Source organism: Hyperolius riggenbachi, chromosome 1 (assembly GCF_040937935.1).
Source record: "Hyperolius riggenbachi isolate aHypRig1 chromosome 1, aHypRig1.pri, whole genome shotgun sequence".
NCBI lineage: Eukaryota > Metazoa > Chordata > Amphibia > Anura > Hyperoliidae > Hyperolius > Hyperolius riggenbachi.
This window is the reverse complement of record NC_090646.1, coordinates 431,480,008-431,497,617: the sequence shown is the minus strand read 5'-3', so window position 1 is coordinate 431,497,617 and position 17,610 is coordinate 431,480,008. Positions and strand designations below refer to the sequence as shown.

Here is a 17,610-nt window from a genome sequence, read left to right as displayed (position 1 = left end):
TTGACTCCGAAGCTGCATCAATGATAAAATGAACCGCTTTAAACATCACCATAAATGAATTTAATATTACCTCCTTACTAGAACCAATTTTTATGTGCCTTTCAACCTGCCGCATCCAAAAATTAAGCGTGAGAGCAACCACAGTAGTTGCTGCAACAGGCCGAAAATTTGCACCAATTGCAGTCCAAGTCTTTTTTAAAGCAAACTCTGTTTTTTTTATCAGAAGGCTCTTTTAAATTACCAATATCCTCAAATGCTAGCTCATTCTCACGATTAACTTGTGAAAAAGCTGCATCCAGCTTAGGACATTTGTCCCAATGTTTTCTATCTTCCTCAGAGAAAGGAAACCTGCGTTTAAACCCCCTAGATGGAAACAGTTTTCTATCAGGGTTCTTCCATTGATTATTAATCATTTTTTTAGTAGATGTATGTACAGGAAATACAAGTGGTTGATCTCCCTCCATTCCAGCATACAGTTCATCATGTATAGAAGTCGTTTGAGGCTTATTAACTTCTAATTCCAAAGCATCATATATCGCTTTCAACAACTCTTCGGTTTCACTAGATGCAAATTTAAATCTTGTCGGCTTATCTGAATCTAACTCTGCATCCCCATCTTCATCATCCTCAGAAACTGACATATCATCCATATCAATCTCTTCAGGTTCCGAATCAGACAACACCTGTCTATTAGTTTTAGTAGAAGCTTTTTTATGCACAGTAATAGGCTCCTCTGATACTTTAACGCCTGCTTCCTCTGATCTAGACACAGGCACATAATTAGACCCTGCAGCATTTGTGACACTGCAGGTGCTGAAATATTGGTTTCCACATTAATTGGTACCACGGCCGTTTCTAGGGCCGTGCGGCCCGTGCCGCTGCCCTGGGCGCAGAGAAAGGGGGGGCGCTGTGATGGCGGGGGGAGCCGCGGACCGGGGAAGGCAGTCCGACCTCTCCCTCCCTCTTTCCGGGCCGCTCTCCATGCTCTCCCCCTCGGACTGCAGCAGAACGGGCAGGGAAGCGCTGCAGCTGCTGTACACAGTTACTCACCTCCCTGGATCCGATCGCCACTCACTAGCCGCCGGTCTCCTCCTCTGCAATGTAGCTGCTGATACACACGCTGCTTACAGGAAGCGGCGTGTGTATCAGCAGCTACATTGCAGAGGAGGAGACCGGCGGATAGTGAGCGGTGATCGGATCCAGGGAGGTGAGTAACTGTGTACAGCAGCTGCAGCGCTTCCCTGCCCGTTCTGCTGCAGTCCGAGGGGGGGGGGGAGCATGGAGAGCGGCCCGGAGAGAGGGAGGGAGAGGTCGGACTGCCCTCCCCGCGGCTCCGGCTCCCCCCCCTATTATGTAGGGGCACCTACCTACTTAACCTCTGGGGAAGCTACCTATCTAAACTTAACTGGGGGCACCTACCTAATCTAACCTGTACTCGGGGGCAGCTACCTATCTAACCTATACTGGGGGGCAGCTACCTATCTATCCTATACTGGGGGGCACCTACCTAATCTAACCTGTACTGGGGGGCAGCTACCCATCTAACCTGTACTGGGGGGCAGCTACCTACCTAACCTGTACTGGGGGCAGCTACCTACCTAACCTGTACTGGGGGCACTTATCTAACCTGTATTGGGGGCACCTACCTAGCTAGCCTATACAGGTGGCAACTATACTGGCTACCTATACTGGGGGCACCTACCTATCTAACCTATGCTGGGGGCAACTATACTGGCTACCTATATTGGAGGCACCTACCTAGCTAACCTGTACTGGGGGCACATACTTTTCTAACTTATACCGGGGGGGGGTGCCTGCCTATCTAACATATACTGGGGGCAGCTATACTGGCTACCTATACTGGAGTAAACTACCTGGCTAACCTATACTGGGGGCAACTCTTTACTGGCTCACCTATGCCTGGCCACCTATACTCGGGGGGGGGGGGGGGGGGGACATATAGCCGGCTACCTATACGGGGGGGGGGGGTGCAATTTTTACACCCTCGCCCTCGGTGCATTTTAGCCTAGAAACTGTACTGATTGGTACAGGTGCATTATCTTGAACCACATTCACCACAGGTGCTTGCGTAACAGATACAGCCATTGCCTCTCTGAAAGCCTTAATAGATTCAGCCATTTCAGTCCTCATTGTACTCATTAAGTATTTGTATGAAGTGGCAGACTCTTGATTCAATACTGTAATAATGCATGCCTGACATAGGGTTTTTGTCCATGTCTGGGACAATTTAACATTACATGTAGGGCAACGTTTAGACCTGGGCCTGTCAGATTTATCAGCAGCATTACTCTGAAATAAAGCAGACAACAGAAAAAAACCCAGTCAAAAACAAACACTTTTTGCAACAGCAATACATTGCCACAACAGCTAAGGCTAGCTGTAACAGTTCCACCAAACCAGCATGAATCTCACCGCTCCTGCGTCAGTTTTGGCCTGGTCTGTCTCAGGTTTTTCGGCCTTAGCGTCCCTCTTGGCCTCCTGCCTTGGTTCGCTGGCCTCCTGAGCAGCGTCCATCTCTCACTGTGTCTCAGGCTTGTGAGAGTGAGAGACGCCGAGACGCTGTAGCTCTTCCTTCCTGGCGGGCGGAAGTGATGTCACGGCGGCGGCGGAAGTACCCGCGCTGCCATCTTCATTGAGGGAAGCATGCGCACAGCCTCTGCCTACCGCTCCGCCTCCCTCTACGTCCAGCAACCATGCCAGTAGCATCTGCCAAAGAGCGTCTTTGCTACAGCCTTCCCCCTGACGCCATTAAGCATGCATCCTGAGCGTCTAAGGGAGGTAAGCCGCTGGACTCCATTCGCTGTTTAATACACAGCCTCATCTCAGCAGCATGCCCAAAGCCCTTAGCCACCCAGGCTCTCCAGGACTCGGACACCTACAGAGAGACCTGTTCCAGGGAACTGGAAACATCCATACTGCCGGACACCTGCGGTGGGTCTAAACTTATAGAGAGACCAAGTGGATGTTTCCTGTTTCCTGGGAGGGGTCAAATCTCATAGTTCACCTGTCCTGGAGGGTTACTGGAAAAAATAATGTAAGAAACTTCTGATCTGCATATGCTTGTTCAGGGTCTGTGGCTAAAAGTATTAGAGGCAGAAAAACAGCAGGACAGCCAGGAAACTGGTATTGCTTAAGAGGAAATACATATGGCAACCTCCATATCCCTCTCATTTCAGTTGTCCTTTAAACAATACCAGTTGCCTGGCTGTCTTGCTGATCCTCTGCCTCTAATACTTTTAGCCCTAGAGCCTGAACAAACATGCAGCAGATCAGGTGTTTCAGACATTATTTTCAGATCTGACAAGGTTAGCCACATGCTTGTTTCTGGTGTTTTTCAGACAAAACTGCAGCCAAATAGATCAGCAGGGCTGCCAGACAACTGGTATTGTTTAAAAGGAAATAAATATGGCAGCCCCCATATTCTTTTCACGACTTCAGTTGATAAACAAAGATGCTTCAAGCAGTATACAATAGCACCTCGGAAGTAATAGATGGTAATGGAAGCCACAATTGAAAAATAAGAGCACAAGAGGGCATTGTGGACTCTAATTACCTTTTTAGTGTCAGTGTGTTGTTGTTGTTTTTTTTAAGGATACAACTAGGGATGGTGAAATGATATGCAAAAATTCCAAGTTGATACATGATTATTCATTTTTAATGCAAAAATATGTAGCTTTAAAATGGATTAATAAAGCCAAGGTGGGATTTGATATACATTTACAATAAAAATGTGCATAATCCTTCATCAACTCAGAATAACATTTAATTTACCAGGGCTGTGGAGTCGGTCGAAAAATCCACCGACTCCGACTCTGACTCCTCAGTTTAGGATTCCACTGACTCCGACTCCTCGACTCCGACTCCTCTAATTTGCATATTACAATTTTGTTGATTAAAAGTATGTAACATGAAATTCGTCTCTTAACTGCCAACGCTTAGGAATTTTACAAGACAACTGAAGTGAGAAGGATATGTAGACTACTATATTTATTCCCTTTAGGGCTCGTTTCCACTAGTGCGGTGCGGAATCGCCTGCATTCCACCGCGGACAAAATCGCATGCGGGTGCGATTCCGCATGCGTTTTTGCCGCGATTTCGCATGCGATTCCGCATAGGTAAGGCTGTATGCGATTTTAACCATGTCACTGCCTGAGTGAAATAACATTAATACCTATGCGAAATCGCATGCGATTTCGCGTCAAAAAACGCATGGTCACCCCGCATGCGATTTCCCTATTAGTTACATTAGCGGCGATTCGCGCACATTCCTTCTGCACGCGAAATCTGACGGCCCTGCCGTGCAGATTTCTGCCGCACTAAAAAACGCTGCCGCAGCCGCACAAGTGGAAACAGCCCCATCCACTTACATTACCTATGCGAATCCGCGTGCAGTGCCCGCATGCGGATTCGCTATAGTGGAAACGAGCCCTCAGACTAAAACTAGTCCTTGGTAAGAGTACTTGTAAAAGGTACAAACCGGAACAAAGAACATCTATCAGGCCCTAGGCAATGTAAGTGTGGGTACATGTAAGAATGATGTGCAGGTACTCTGCAGGGGAATGAGGAGATTGTAAACAGACAACACCTCTGTGTTCAATGTGCACAGCATTCTCAGTGGATTCCCAGCAGCTCTGTGGGCAGTGCATATGTAGAGTATAGTATTACTGTGTAACAAAGTAAACCTGAGACAGATGAAATTAAAGTTTTATACATACCTGGGGCTTCCTCCAGCCGCCTTCAGGATAATCAGTCCCTCGTTGTCCTCCTCCACCACCTGCATCTTCTGCTATGAGTCCAGGTACTTGAGCCAGTCAGGCGTAGTGCGCATGCACACACTCCGCCGCCAGGAGCATACTAAACCTGTGCAGCACTATTGCGCAGGTGCAGAATGTTCTTGGCTGTGGGAGCGGCATGCGGCCGGACAGCGCTGACTGGCTGAATTACCAGGACTCCTAGCAGAAGATCCGGGTGGTGGAGGACAGCGAGGGACTGATTAGCCTGAAGGGGGCTGGAGGAAGCCCCAGGTATGTATAAAAAAACTTTACTTTTCATCCGTCTCAGTTACCCTTTAATTTGTAGTCACCAAACCAAATTTTAACAACCTATCAAATTATTTGATTTCATCAGCAAAGGGAGTGCGTACATTTGCATAAATCAGCATCAATGCAGAATTATTTCCATCTCATTGACCATCTCTATTAGTGACACAGCTACACATCAGGCTTTATTCTTACAGCATAGATGTTATTTAGTATATATAAGAGATTCCTGTGTACACATCATATATACAGTCACAATCAAATATGTATATCTGACCTTAGGGCCCGTTTCCACTAGGGCGAATTCGCATGCGTGGCCTGCATGCGAATTCGCATAGGCAATGAAAGTGGATGGGACTGTTTCCACTTGTCATTGTTTTCGTGCGTTTTTCTGTGCAGGATTTTTCTGCACGGTAGGGCCTGCAGAATTCGCCTGCTTGAGGAATGCAGGCGAATCGCAGCCCATGTATTTAATAGGGAAAACGCACGTGCGTTTATGAAAAGTAATACAAATTGAGTCAGGCAGTGACATGGTTAAATTCGCATAGACCCTGCCTATGCGAAATCGCATGCGAAATCGCGGCAAAAACGCATGCAGAATCGCACCCGCATGCGATTTCGTCAGCGGTGGAATCCCGGCGATTCGCACCGCACTAGTGGAAACGAGCCCGGGGACTGCTTTATTGAAGCAGCACAAGTAACTAATTTTGATTGGTTTATTTCATTTTTGAGGACTAAGCACAGCTATTACTGTATATATACTGTATATATACATTATTTTTAATGACTATTATCTGAGAAATAGAACATTTTATCATATTTTCTATTTTAATTACAGTTACAAATTCATTAGGAGTCGGAGCCGGTGCATTTTTTCCCGACTCCGACTCCGACTCCAGGCACCCAAAATTGCCCGACTCCACGACTCCGACTCCACGACTCCGACTCCACAGCCCTGTAATTTACTATCCCTAGTTAAGACATTAGGCATGGGTGCTGTGATGACTAATGTCGAATGTAGTGATAATAAATTGATGACATGACATTTGAAAGTCAGATAACGCATTTTGTGGATCTTTATCCGCTTCTTCAGATCAATAAAACAAAAGTGTCTGGTATCACACATTCAGTGAGCATGGAGCGCCTGTCTAGATACAGAGTGCCACAGAAGCTATAGAATGCCACAAAAGCGCCACAGCACTCGCCTGCAGGGGAATAGGCTACATCCTGGAAGCGCCTCGGGGGGAGGATGTAGTGTAAAAGGGCCCAAAGACCCATTTGGTTGCACAATTAAAGGAAACCACAATTTCTTCTTTTTAGTAATTGCAAGAAATACGTACATTTCACTCAAAATATAACACAATTTGGTAGTACTGCCATGTCTTCTATGGAGCTATATGAACTGCACATTTTACAGTTTATTGTATATCACCCTCTTGTGTCTTGGAATTTGTTATAAATGTTTTTCATTGTGCTACTTGTGTCACTGTAATTACCAATTCTGTATTTTGTATTGATTCTGTATTTTGTATATTGTTTATACCATTGCCTATATTATTTTGTACCCTATGTTTGTTTCTTTCTGCAGTTGGCTGATGGTGTAATGGTTAAGGGCTCTGCCTCTGACACAGGAGACCAGGGTTCGAATCTCGGCTCTGCCTGTTCAGTAAGCCAGCACTAATTCAGTAGGAGACCTTTGGCAAGTCTCCCTAAGGGCCCTTTTCCACCTGCAATCGCTAGCGTTCATGCTGAACGCTAGCGATTGCTGAATCGCAAAACCGGCGATTCCCCCGACGTTTGCGGCCACGATTTTGCTATGCTATGCACTGCATAGCAAAATCGCGGCAATTATCGCTCCGCCGCGCGTTCGCGTTCCCGACAAAAGCGAATCGCGGTAGTGGAAATGACCTACCGCGATTCCTATGTTAAAAAGCAAACCGTAGCGATTGTAAAATCGCTAGCGGTTTGCGGTTTTGCGATTCAGCCAGCGCAAACGCGCTGGTGGAAAAGGGCCCTTACACTGCTACTGCCAATAGAGCGCGCCCTAGTGGCTGCTGCTCTGCTCTGGCGCTTTGAGTCCCCAAGGAGAAAAGCGCAATATAAATGTTATTTGTCTTGTCTTATCTTGTCTTTCTTACTTTGTACAGTGCCACGGAATATATTGGCACTTTATAAATTAATAATAATTGTAACTGATAATATCCAACATTGCATATGAAGAGGGATTACAAATCTAAGCAGGTTCCAGCTGTGAACAGTAAAGCATATTAAGTCATTTTGCTGACTGTAATAGTTGGAAGTGTCTAGCCACTCTCTGCAGCATTCTGTGCAAAAGCCCCCAGCCTCCTGGGCACTGGGAGATTACAGCATGTACAAGAAAGAATGCAGCCTGCACCAGGAATGTTTTCCTTTATTATCTTTCAATGGATACCACAAAAGTAATTACTGGCTCCTTCCATCGAACATAGATGTGAATTAAGGTAATGACAGATGTTTTGAGCGTCCACATGCCCATTATCAAGCTAACCCAGGGTGGTTATTGTTGCAGTCTTTCTTGTGGGTACTGCTGATTGCAGTAATCCGTCCCTATAATAGCCCACTGCGATGGTGTATAGTCCAAAAAGCACATCATCTAGCTATACACCAGCCAGACTTACACGATTCCAAGGCTTACAATGCATCTGTGCGTTTTTGGACTGGATAAATTGGACTGCTCTAGGGCCCATTTTAAAGTACACAATTTGGAGCACATTTTTCCAGGGGCAAGAATGTTTTAAAACATCTTATATACCTTTTTTCAATAGAGAAACCAATATAGTTATCACACTTGAGCAATTTGTTGGGGGGAAATGCACCTTCTGATGAAACTCACTGCAGGTAAAATCAGAAGTAAACACAAAAGAAACATTCACTATACACTAAAAGAAATGCACATGCTAAGGGATTCACAGATGCTCAGTTCAAGTGTGAAAAGGATCACCGAGCTGGAGATCATCAGAGATCATAAGCAATACTATGGCAGACAGCTTAGATTTATTTACAAAAAAATTCCAGTAGGGGGAAATGCATAAAACTGCAGTTGCACAATTGCTAAATCACTTTTTTCTCTATGTTACGATCTGGCACAGTCTAACCTTTGCTACGTAATATCAGAAAAACCCATTCCCTATGATCAGTTTAATCTTTGATGATCTCTGGGTCTTGCAATGTCTTTGTAAAATCAGATCCAGAGAGATCCAGTTTAGGAACAGACTTTACTGGTAATGGGAATGATTAGCGATATAGCACATTAGCTACAATGTGACATGCTGCTGCCTACAACACCTACTTATGTAGCTACAAGCTTCTGCCAGTCCATCACTGCCATCATTAGTTGCACTGAATTACATTAGCAAGCCTGGAACTGGAGCCGTTTAGCTGTTACAAGATTCTGCTCCACAAAACTGCCATAAGCAGAGAGTAATTGTCACATCAGGTGACAGCCCATGGCAAGGGCAGAAAGAGGAAACTCTGCTTATAATTTATATGGGAGGAGTACACAGGGTGGGGCATATAACCAAGCGGTAACCTAACTGTTTTTATTGCAATAATAATGCCAGAAAAATATAGTAAACTACAAATTTAATATAGAACCTCTTTCAGCACATTTTACTACCATCTAGTGGTCATAGCTGGTGAAACATTCAGGACTCATAATTCAATCGCATCCTGTGAACCTGGGCATTGGGAAAGACCATTTTTTTCCACTGCATGCAACCCTATCATCATTGTTTTCATTGGATAAATGCAGGTATGGCAACATACAACAGATAATAAGTAACTTTAAAGGACCACTATCACAAAATTTGTAACATTTTAAAAACATATAAAACACATACAACTAAGAAGTACCTTTCTTCTAGAGTAAAATGAGCCATAAATTACTTTTCTCCTATGCTGCTGTCACTTACAGTAGGTAGTAAAATCTGACAGAACTGACAGGTTTTGGACAAGCCCAGGGATTGCTTTTGTAAAAAATAAACAAAATACTAAAAATCCCAAATGGGCAAATGCACTAGTCCAAACCCTACTCTAAGTGACAGCAACATAGAAGAAAAGTAATTTATGGCTTATTTTACTCTACAAGAAACGTATTTCTTATTACATGTATTTTACATTTTGCAATTCTTCACGACTGTGGTCCTTTAAAGAGAACCCGAGGCGGATTTATTAAATCCTAATAGGACACAGAGGCATGTTCTGTGCACAATGACATGCCTGTGTCCATCTTCTGCTGCCGCCAGTTTCCCCCAGGCTCTGCTGTCCCCACGATAAATGGCACCAGGCTAGCGATAATCTGCTTGTCGCTAGCCTGATGTTTAACTGGCAGCTTGTCAATCAGTTTTCCCCGCATCACCCCCCCCCCCCCCCGCCTCCTCCATAGTGTGGCTCCCCACGACTACGATCGCAAAGGAAGTAGGCAGTTAAAAATCTGACAGAACCGACATGTTTTGGGCTAGTCCATCTCTTCATGGGGGATTCTCAGGGTTTGCTTTCAACAGCATTTCCTGAACAACAGTTTAACTTCCAAAATAGTAAGATACCAGCCGGCCTCACTAATCACTTGCACACTATTATGTCAGTTAGACTGTGCAACTGCTGTTCAGGAAATGCTGTTGAAAACAAAGAAAACCCAGAGAATCCCACATGAAGAGATGGACTGGCCCAAAACCTGTTGGTTCTGTCAGATTTTAACTGCCTACTTTTTTCACAATAGTGGTACTTTAAGCCCAGTTAAAGAGAAACTGTGATCAAGAATTGAACTTCATCCCAATCAGTAGCTGATAACCCCTTTCCCATAAGAAATATTTTCCTTTTCTCAAATGGATCCTCACGGGGCTCTGAATGGCTGATTTTGTGGTGAACCCCCTCCCACAGTGTGATGTCAGGACCATGGTCCTGACAGATTCCTGTCTGTAAACATCATTTCATTGGGAGAAATAACAGCCGTTTACAGCTGGGTCCAACTGCCAAAAAAAAAAAGCAAGCAGCATCTCCTTCCACTGACATCACCTGCCAGCAGTAAAAATGTCACCATGTGATACACGTCAGAATGTAAATCAGGGAGAGGAAATATTTTACAATGGGCAAACACTGACTAAATCACTTATACATAATTATTGTAAAAATGAAGCACTTTTTTATTACATTATTTTCACTGGTGTTCCTCTATAAGGCTGCTCGTCTCTTGCTGTCTCCCTGGGTGACTCCTGTCACCCGCAAAAGTCCCCAAAAGACTTGCTGAGACGCGCTCCATTGCACATGCGCAGCCTGGCCAGGCGCACTCCCCCGCTGCGCTCCTGTCCCTGTGAGGGGAGAAAAGTAACATTACTGTGCAGGCGCAGATCATTCCCAGGGACGGGAGTGCAGCCGGGGGAACGTGCCAGGCCGGACATGTGTGACAGAGTGTGACTCGGCCAGGCTTTCGGGAACAATTGCGGGTGATAGGAGTCACCCAGGGGGATAGCAAGGGACAAGCATCCTTAACGGGGCTTAAGGAAGCCCCAGGTAAGTATTGTACCAGAGACGCTTCTCATCTCTGGTACACTCGAAGGGGGTTTTATATGTCGGTACTGAAGTGGTTAAAGCGGATCCGAGATGAAAAACTAACTATAACAAGTAACTTGTCTATATATCTTATCTAAAGTTTAGATGGTTTACACAGCAAATCTAGCTGCAAACAGTTTTAATAGAATATGATTATTTATTCCTGTGATACAATGACAGCAGCCATGTTGTTTGTAAACATTACACAGAGGCAGGCTTATCTGTATCTTGAGCCATCAGCCTAATCCCCTCTCCTCCTCCCCTCTGCCTCTGAAATCAATGGCTAGTAACAGCTCCCCCTCCTCCTGCCCAGACTTAGCTCCCATGAGCCGTTGCTACTGTCTGATAGTGCCTTGGCTCTCTGAAAACCTGTTGGCGTGGCTTTTTTTAATTTATAGGGAATTAACCACTTCCCAACTGAGGGGTTTTACCCCTTGACCACCAGAGCAATTTTCACCTTTCATCGCTCCTTAGATTCATTCGTCTATAACTTTATCATTACTTATCGCAATGAAATGAACTATATCTTGTTTTTTTTGCCACCAATTAGGCTTTCTTTAGGTGGGACATTATGCCAAGAATTATTTTATTCTAAATGTGTTTTAATGGGAAAATAGGAAAAAGTGTGGGAAAAAATTTATTATTTTTCAGTTTTCGGCCTTTATAGTTTTTAAATAATGCATGCTACTGTAATTAAAACCCATTAAATGTATTTGCCTATTTGTCCCGGTTATAAAACCGTTTAATTTATGTCCCTATCACAATGTTTGGCGCCAATATTTTAATTGGAAATAAAGGTGCATTTTTTTCAGTTTTGCGTCCATCCCTAATTACAAGCCCATAGTTTATAAAGTAACAGTGTTATACCCTCTTGACATAAATATTTAAAAAGTTCAGTCCCTAAGGTAACTATTTATGTATTTTTTTTAATTGTAAATTTTTTTTTTTTTTTTTTTATTACAAATTGGGGAGTGTGGGAGGTAAGGAGTTAATTTTTTGTGTAACACTAATTTATTTCTATGTAAAAAATGTTTAGGGTGTAATTTACTATTTGGCCACAAGATGGCAACAGTAACTTTTTGTTTACTACAACCTGCAAGCGTCCTTCCGGACCCTTGCAGGAAGTACTAGGAGGCTGAGAGTTTGTTTTTTTTTCACAATGATCGCGCTGCTCAGTGGAGCAGCAGCGGATCATTGCGGGGCTTAGATCAACGAACGGGAATGGATTTTCTCGTTCATTGATCTCCGGGCGAGCGGCGGGCGGCGTGTTTACCGGCGGGAGTGCGCGCTAGAGCGAGCGGGAGCGTGGGCAGCGACGGGAGCGCGGAAAGTACGGATTTCTCCGTCCCTGGGGGTTAAAGGATGGAAAAAGGGACGGAGAAATTCGTACGGGCGGGAGTAAAGTGGTTAATGTATTAAAACGAAAAACAAAAAAGTATTTGGCTTGAGGAATGCCCTATAAACAATAGGAAAGGAACACAAGTATGCAATGTGTAAAAGTTCACCTCGGATCCACTTTAAAGTGAACCTAAAGTCACGCGAAAAAAATGAGATTAACTCACCTGGGGCTTCCCTCAGCCCCCTGCAGACGATCGGTGCCCTCGCAGCTCCGCTCCGATGTCCCAGGACCCGCCGGCGAGCACTTCCGGTTTGGCCGTCACCGGCCGACAGGCATGGGAACGCGAGGCCAGGAGGCCGCAATAGCAGCATAGGGGGCGATATACAGGCTGGGAACGCGAACAATCACTCGCGTTCCCATGCCTGTCGGCCGGTGACGGCCAAACCGGAAGTGCTCGCCGGCGGGTCCTGGGACATCGGAGCGGAGCTGCGAGGGCACCGATCGTCTGCAGGGGGCTGAGGGAAGCCCCAGGTGAGTTAATCTCATTTTTTTCGCGTGACTTTAGGTTCACTTTAAGATAAGTCGTACAAGGCATCAGTGCAATATAACATACTTTATTACATGCCATACTTCACATACTAGAAATAAAGCACAATGTGCTAAGGAGGCCATAAAAAGAGAATGGGGTTATGGGTTGTATACTAAAAGCTGTCAATAATTAGTAGTGCAACACTGTTCTGTTCAAAATGGACAGCCGACAGACAATCCTGTCTCTAAAGTAGCATAGTGTGACTCTGTATGATGTGGCAGGGCTTAGTCAAGCATGTATACTGTACAACCACATGACACGTTTCACACCGATCATGGAGCTTTCTCAGACATAGTGCACCTCCAGCTTCTTTCATACAGGAATTTCATATCATAGAGTCCCAGCAACTTATCACAGTTCGCTTTCAGTGGTCCAGCATTCTGCACACATGTGAATGGGGCAGAGGCACATGTACTAGAAGACAGCCATGGTGCAGTGTTTAAAACCCTGTCAAGTGGAAGCACAGTCACATGATGCAATTCACTGCAGCCAGAGTTTCATCAAATGTGATCAAAACAAGCACTGCATTAACTACAATGGGCTCTATTCTCAAAGACTTCCCGCATGCGGTAAAGTACATGCGGGAAGTTTGCGACCAAAACACCGTCAAGTTGACATTCTCAATATCTTCCGCATGTTTTTCCGCATGCGGAAAAAGTGCGGTAAAAGTGCTGGATTCATGCGGAAAATTTTCGGCAAAAGTCGGTATTTTTCGCAATAAAAAAATCAATTCTCAAAAATGTTCAGGCGCATCATTTCGTCGTTATTTACTGATTTTTAACACCTACAAATATTAGGTGATATATTCCGCATCCCATTGACTTTAACGAAGTCTGGAGGCTTAAGGGCTGTGCTTGCTGGACTTTAATTTTTTTTTTTAAACACTTTTTCATGCGACCTTTTTACCGCATGATTCCCGCATGAATAATGGCTGTTTCCGCATCTTTTTTCCCGCATGTGGAAAACATGCGGAAAATATTAGTGAATGTGGAAAAAATGCGGAGTTTACCGCTGGCGGAAATATAGCGGTAAAATTTTGCGGTGTTTTTGCCTCTTAGTGAATAGAGCCCAATGCCTTCTGGGAGGGGAGGTGCAGCCGAGCTGCCATTCACCAGTCCTTCAGGATAAGGGAGGGAGTGTGGCTGAGCTGGCTCTTGTTCCTTCAAACATTATGGTTGATGGAGGTTAATGAAGTGGTACGGCTGGGGCAGGCTCCCCAACTCTGCAAACAGTAGTCTGCCACTGTTATAAAAAATATGAAAGTATTTTTAAAAAAGGGCTTTTTTCTGTAACTTATCCCTTCCTGGCTCCCCCACCTTCGCAGTCCCAATCAGGGACAAGGGGAGTAGATAAGTAGCACAAGCATGGCCAGATTTCAGGCAAGGCTTTATAGCCCATGGCCTAGGGCACCAGGAAAGCAAGGGGCGGGCTGTGGGCAGCAGGGTGGTAGAAGCAGTTAACGTGCCGAACATTCATCCTGCTACACAGAGTTTGCACATAGTGGTGGGTGGCTACTAACAGCCAGATCTGGCACTCGCCTTTCCCTGCACTGCCTAAGCACTTTTTTACGTGCTTTTGCGGAGCAATTTTTTTTCACTTCCTGACATCAGTCGCGAAGTGAACTCTTTCACTCGGAAATGAATAAATACAATGTATTTATTCATAGAAGCGCTCGGAAAATTCGCTATACAAAGTGCTTTTTCAAGCACTTATTGATTTCCCTATACCTTCCATTGAGCCAAAGTGCTCAAAAAAATGGTAGAGGCAGCGCTTTTGTAAGTCGCTCGCATTAGAACCGCTCATATGTGAACACTCTCATAAGGAATCATTGCACAAGCGCTTCCACACTTAAAATTAAAACCGCCTATAATGTGAGCAAGGCCACAGTGAAGCTGCTCATTGGGCGTTATTTACCATTTTACCTATAGTATTGTCAAAATACTTGAGGCCAGTGTCACACTTAGCAGAATTGCAGATTTCGCAAGCGCTTAAAAAAACCGCTCATAGTGTGAACAAGTCTTAATAGTGATCTCTGCCAAATGTGCTGCTCGCCAAGAAGCTTACAATATAATCCCTGCCATCATGTCACTAACTGTGCTCAGAGAAGTTTATAATGTTATCCTCACCATCACTTCCCTAACTATCCTCAGAGGAGCCTAAAATCTAATACCTGCCACGTTGAGGGGAGTGGAGTTTTGGTTGCTGTTGGCTGGGGGGGGGGGGGGGAGGGACGCAGCTGGTGATAGTGGGCCTTGGGCAGTAAAAAGTACAAATCCGGCCCTGGGCACGAGCACCTAAACCTTGGCGCAACAGCTCAGGGTGGGACTTGAATGGGAACCCCAGTATGACATGACTGCTGCAACTTTGGGGGTAGAGCTAGGTGCAGGCAATACACAGTGCAGGCAATCCCCTACCTACAAACAGGTTCTGTTCTGGGAGATTGTTTGTAAGGTGAATTTGTTTGTAAGTTGAGTCCCGTGTTAAACATGGTAAAACATGGATGAATGATTTACTTTTGGACAACGCTGGATTTGGACAATGCAACTTGTAAGTATGGTCCATGCACATGCAATAGCACAAAGCTGCTCATACACAGACTCCTGCTCTGTGCACCAGTGGCTTCATTCTACTGTGCAGTACAGCCTTGCTTGTACATATAGTGCGACCATAAGGAGGCTCCCAAGGCAGTAGCGGAGGAGTCAAGGAGGACTCTGAACCATTCAGACAGAATCTTCCAACTAGTTAGTATTAGGAAGGATAAAATGAGATGCAAATATTTCCGAGTTCATGCAGATTTATGTAATTTTTAATGCAAATACATGCAGCTTGAAAATGAACCAATCACGTCCCAGCCAGATTTAAATTAAATTGGTCCCTTCTCAAGCTGGATATATTTGCATAAAAATTAACATTTATCTGCAAGAACTCAGAAATATTTGCATCTCACTTATCATCCCTACTTAGTATATGTTTGTTTGTTTTTTTGTATGTTGCATTGGAACTGTCAAAAGTTCAGCTCTCAGAAATTCCAGTTATTGCAGGTGGGGAAAAAATTGCTCAGCTGAACTAAAGAACCATCTTTGTTTATCACAGGTGCTAAACACAGTTTCTTTCCTCACTTCACAGAACTGTTTCTATATTTAGTAAAGTTTTTCATCTCTGAACAGTCCCCCTCTGTGAAGGCGTATTGCAAATTATGTTACATTTATACAGAATATAAAACCTTTTGGCAAGAAGGGACACAAGTAAGACGTCACGTGCTCAAGTATCAACGTCACTTCGGAGTGCGAGCAGCCTGTTCAGTAGATTATACACACATACATGTTCCCGGCCCCCACTCACCAGCGGCTGCTCACACTGCTGCTCTGCGTGCTGCTAATACTCCTGCCTGCAGCGGCTGCCTCACTCTACGAGCCTGGTTTATTGCACAGCAGATTCGACACGGGAGAAACAAAGGCTGCACGTTCGCATCTGCACATTCAACACTGGAAGGTAAACACGGACCATGCTGCTGCTGGGAGGTGGGCGGAGCTACATCACACAGCTCAACCAGGACTCGACTCAGCTCAGCTGCTATCAATGGCAAGAGATAGGGAAAAGCCTTTTCACAAGACTTGACAGCAGCAGATTAAACTTTTCTTTGATAATTTCAAATACGCTCGATTTTGTTTTCAGGAAAAATATAGGAAAGAAGCCTAATGGAGCAATATTTTAGCATCAATTAAATTAAGCAATTATTGTTGTTTTTATTGCACATATATATTTTATGCAGCACTCTACAGAATACATTGTATAATTACGGCCATTTATTAGGTTTTTAAGAACATAAAGCACCAACATTTTGATATTTGTGTTTTGGGATCCTTTTACACTTGCTCTTCAATTGCATTGCAACATATCCGAAAAGGTGCGCCACGCATTAACATTGCAGTGCAACCATCAAGTAAAATGAAAGTTTGCCTCACTGCCACTGTAAGCATGCATGTTGCCCTGTAAATGCACTGTATGCACAACCTTATCCCAATGGAAGCCATCGGCTACATTGCGCCTCAATTTATGTGATATCCACATAGGAATATCATTGCATCTGCTTGTGATGTGATGTTGTGACAAAACAAACTGAAAGGACGCTGGAGGCTGTACACACTCTCAGGGCTAGTTCACACTCGAAGCGCCGCTAGCCTGTGATCGCGTTCAGCTCGCGATTTTAACTTAAATCTCGCAATTCTTGCACGCTTTGCACTTGTGATTCCCGTTCAATAGAACAGGAATCACAGAGCATCGGCCACAAAACGCTGCAAGCAGCACATTTGCGATTGATTGAAATCGCAACCGCTGCAGTGTGAATGTATCCATAGGGATACATTGTAGCAGTGCTTTGCTGATCGCCGGCGATCAGCAAAGCGCTCAAGAATCGCCATAATGTGAACCAGCCCTTAAGGGCCCTTTTCCACCTGCAATCGCTAGCGTTCACGCTGAACGCTAGCGATTGCTGAATCGCAAAACCGGCGATTCCCCGTACGTTTGCGGCCGCGATTTTGCTATGCTATGCACTGCATAGCAAAATCGCGGCAATTATCGCTCCGCCGCGCGTTCGCGTTCCCGACAAAAGCGAATCGCGGTAGTGGAAATGACCTACCGCAATTCCTATGTTAAAAAGCAAACCGTAGCGATTGTAAAATCGCTAGCGGTTTGCGGTTTTGCGATTCAGCCAGCGCAAACGCGCTGGTGGAAAAGGGCCCTTAATCAATGTCGCTCAAAGGGATCAGGATTCCGATCCCTTAAGCAACATTGCAGGCCTGAGGCTTTGCTTGCTTGCAGAAGGTAGATTGGTAAAGGAGTAACTTTGTGCCGGAGCACCAGCCATTAACTCATTAGCGCAACATGCGTTACTATAGCAAAGTGCATGTTAAACTGGTAATGCGCTAATGGGTTAATGGTTGGTACTCCCCCCGCCCTTGTAATGGTAACATTTCCATTTCTATGCATGGCAACTTCACCAGAGTTCAGTGCATCTGGCTCCAAATTATCTGTAG

At 44.8% G+C, this 17,610-nt stretch overlaps 1 protein-coding gene across 8 annotated transcripts in view; it reads right to left on the bottom strand.

Annotated features, from left to right (window-relative positions):
* AOPEP (aminopeptidase O (putative)) overlaps window positions 1-15,988 on the bottom strand; it is a 539,579-nt gene extending 523,591 nt beyond the window's left edge. For 7 of the 8 annotated variants that reach the window (XR_011020920.1, XM_068237287.1, XM_068237306.1 and 4 more), the window contains exon 1: window positions 15,917-15,988. The gene's annotated coding sequence lies outside the window, so the exon portion shown is untranslated. Of the gene's footprint in view, window positions 1-15,797; window positions 15,818-15,916 lie in introns of those variants that run through there. The other variant, XM_068237297.1, reaches the window with a different exon arrangement.
* Window positions 15,989-17,610: the final 1,622 nt, after the last annotated feature.